We start from the raw sequence: 3505 nt of genomic DNA on the forward strand, positions 1-3505 counted from the left end.
TATTCGACCTTTTCTAAGACTAAGTCCCAGTGTAGACCTTGATCAGGTTCAATTAACTTGCTAATCATTGGACCAAGACTTCGGTTTATACGTTCAACTTGACCTTTGGCTTGTGGCGATCCTGTTGCAATTTTTATGTGTTTAACATTGCATTCTTTCAAAAATGAGTTAAAATCGCCAGACGTGAAACATGCTCCTCTATCTGATATGATACACTTAGGCCTGCTGTATGCTCTGAAGTAGTCGTTTAACGATTGTATGACTTCTTTTGTGTTCGTAGTTTTTGTTGCTTATAGTCTGACAAACTTTGTGAATGCATCTACTATCACTAGAATATGTTTCTTCGGTCTACCCAATTCTACTGGACCATAATGGTCAATATGGATGATTTCAAAAGGTTTGTTTCCCTTAGGTATGTTGTGTAGAAATCCTTCTGTTTTTCCTGTTTTGGGACTGAATGAAATACATTTTAAACAGTTGCTGATATGTGTGCTACACTTCTGTTTTAAATTTGGAAACCAATAGTTTTTCATTATAGCTTCTATCATTTTGTCTCTTCCTACGTGTCCAAGTTCGTTGTGATATTTGTATAACACTTGTTCTTCCATTTCTATCGGAACGTAGAACAGCAATCTATTTTCATTTGTCTTTTTGTAAATTATACCATTTCTCATCTCATACAATTTATTTTCTGTGTTTTCTAACAATTGCCTGATTTCTTTTAATTTTGTATCTTTCCCTTGACATATAACTAGATTATCTTCGAAACTGTTTGTTTGTATTACCATAATATTTGTACACCTACTCAGTGCGTCAACATGTTGTATGCGGCTACCTGCCCTATGCACAATTTCAAAATCATAACCTTGGAATTCTAAAGCCCACCTGGCTATCCTAGGGTTTAGCTCTTTTTTGCTTAGGGTCAAAATTAATGAGTTGCAGTCGGTGACTATTTTAAATGTCCTCCAATGAAGATAAACTCTAAATCTACGTAACGAATAAACAATGGCTAAAGTTTCTAACTCGAAACTGTGGTATTTTGATTCAATATCTGTTGTCCGTTTTGAAAAGAATGAAACTGGGTGCCATTTCTGGTCCTCCTTCTTTTGCATAAGTACAGCACCGAATCCAGAAGAACTTGCATCACAATGCAATTCTGTTTCGTGTTTATGGTTGTATATAGCTAAGACCGGTGACTGTATTAATTTATCTTTTAACATATTAAAACAAATCATTTCTCCACTACCAAATTTGAACGGTTTATCTTTTTTAAGAATCTCGTGCAATGGTTTAGCTAGTCTAGAAAAATCTTTTATGAACCGTCGAAAATATGAGCATAATCCCAAAAAACTTTGTACTGTATGAACATTTTTAGGTATTGGGAAATTTTTTATTGCCTCGATTCCTTTGTCATTGGGCATTATGCCGTCTTAATTTATTATGAACCCAAGATATTTTATACTCGATTGCATAAACTCACATTTGTCTATTCTTACTTCAAGTTTATTTTCAACTAATCTTTTAAAAATTTCTTTCAACGTTTCTAAGTGTTCGTTTATATTTTTGGTTGCCAATAGAATGTCGTCCATATATACTACTACTTTGTTTTCTCTAATCATGTCAGCAAAAATTTTGTTAACAAATCTTTGGAACACAGACGGGGCGTTTTTGAGGCCAAATGGCATTCGCAGCCACTCGTATTGGCCTAATGGTGTAACGAAAGAGGTGTATTTTATTGATTCTTTTTTAACATGCACGTGGAAAAAACCGTTTTTAAGATCGAGTTTGGTGAAAACAGTTTTCTCATTCATTCTATCTAACAAGTCATCTATAAGAGGTAGAGGATAGTTGTCTTTCATTGTCATTTTATTAAGTTTTCTAAAGTCGACGCACATACGTAAGTCTCCAGTTTTCTTTTTCACTAAAACAATAGGCGATGCATATTCCGAGTCGCTTTGTCGTATAAATCCGTTTTCCAAATATTATGTATGAAAGCCTCCTAGGAGAACAGCTGAACGGTTTCGGGTTTTTCAAACACAATTGTATTTCACTTCTAACTGTCGGTTCATTTGGCCTTTTTGCATTTATATAAAAATTCCTAAACAACCTATCGAATTCTAGTTGTAACCTATTGCTAACATTTTCTCCTATTTTGTATTCTAACTCACTTTCAGTTACATGTTCGTAAACGTTTTTATCTTTTGGCAATTTAAAACTAACGATTTCTTTTGAAGTGTTAACAATTTCATCTTCTGATAATTTTGATTTACTGACATTCTTTTGTTGACTAACTGTTTCATCTCTTAACGATATTGGACCAGTTTCTTTATGCTGTTGATTAACGATTTTATTTTCTAACGATTTCGGACTAATAGTTGCATTTTTTAACGATTTCGGACTAACAATTTCATTTTCTAACGATTTTGGACTAAAAATTTCATTTTCTAACGATTCTGGACTAACAATTTCATTTTCTAACGATTGTGAACTAACAATTTCATTTTCTAACGATTTCTCCGAACTATCATTTTCAGTATACATTGATCTTTTGTTTATTTCCATGGGTTTTCTCAACGCAATCATTCCCAAGGTGTACGGGTCTAAATTTAAATTGCATGCAGTTAAAAAATCTCTGCCGAGAATAACATAATACCTCATAGACTGGTCGCAAACAATGATTAAACGAAAATATATTTTTATTGATCCTTTCAATACATAACATGTGGTTTGTCCATGTGTTTTGAGAATACAGTTGTTTAAACCAAAATAGCAAGTATTAACTAGGGCTAACTTCATTGTCTCGTTAATAAGTGACTTTTTAATGATAGATATAGGACTGCCAGAGTCTATGGGGCATTCTGAAATTATAGGCTTATAAGCATTTTCAAAAAAATTAATTTTAAACCATCTTACATAATTATTAGTTGAAACGCTCTTCCTTGTGGGACATTGTGCCACCAGGTGTCCAAGTTGTCCACAGGCGTAGCACGAACCTGGTTCACGTTTGGGCATCTTGCAGATGTCAGCTTTGTGTCCTCTTGAATTACAGTTTGCGCATCGTATGGCATCTTTGTAGTCGGTTGGCTGTACAGGTGGCTCCCTCCGAGCTGGCAAACGGATGTTCGAAAATGCGCGTAGCATCTCCGATGGAGTAGAGAAGCATTGAATCCGTGCTTGGGTACGGAAATTTTGCAGTGGTATGCCCTCTATCATCTGGTCCAGTAGTTCGTCGTCGTCGATGTTTATCCCGTTTGAGAGAGCCATCTTCTCGTCGTAATAACTGCAAAAATTCTCCTCGGTTTTCCACTTGCGACTCTCGAATTTTCGCCGGATCTCAGCCTTGGATGATTGCTCGCCAAAAGTCAATGACAATTGATCAAGCAAATTGTCAATTGGTTCGATCAATCGAGCAGGGTGCGCATGTAACCAGACTTGCGCGTTTCCTTTAAGTTTAGTGATGAGTAAGATGCGTAAATGGTTGTCATCGATGTTGAAAGTGCGTGCG

Source organism: Drosophila melanogaster, chromosome 3L, assembly GCF_000001215.4.
Source record: "Drosophila melanogaster chromosome 3L".
In the NCBI taxonomy this organism is placed as follows: Eukaryota; Metazoa; Arthropoda; class Insecta; order Diptera; family Drosophilidae; genus Drosophila; species Drosophila melanogaster.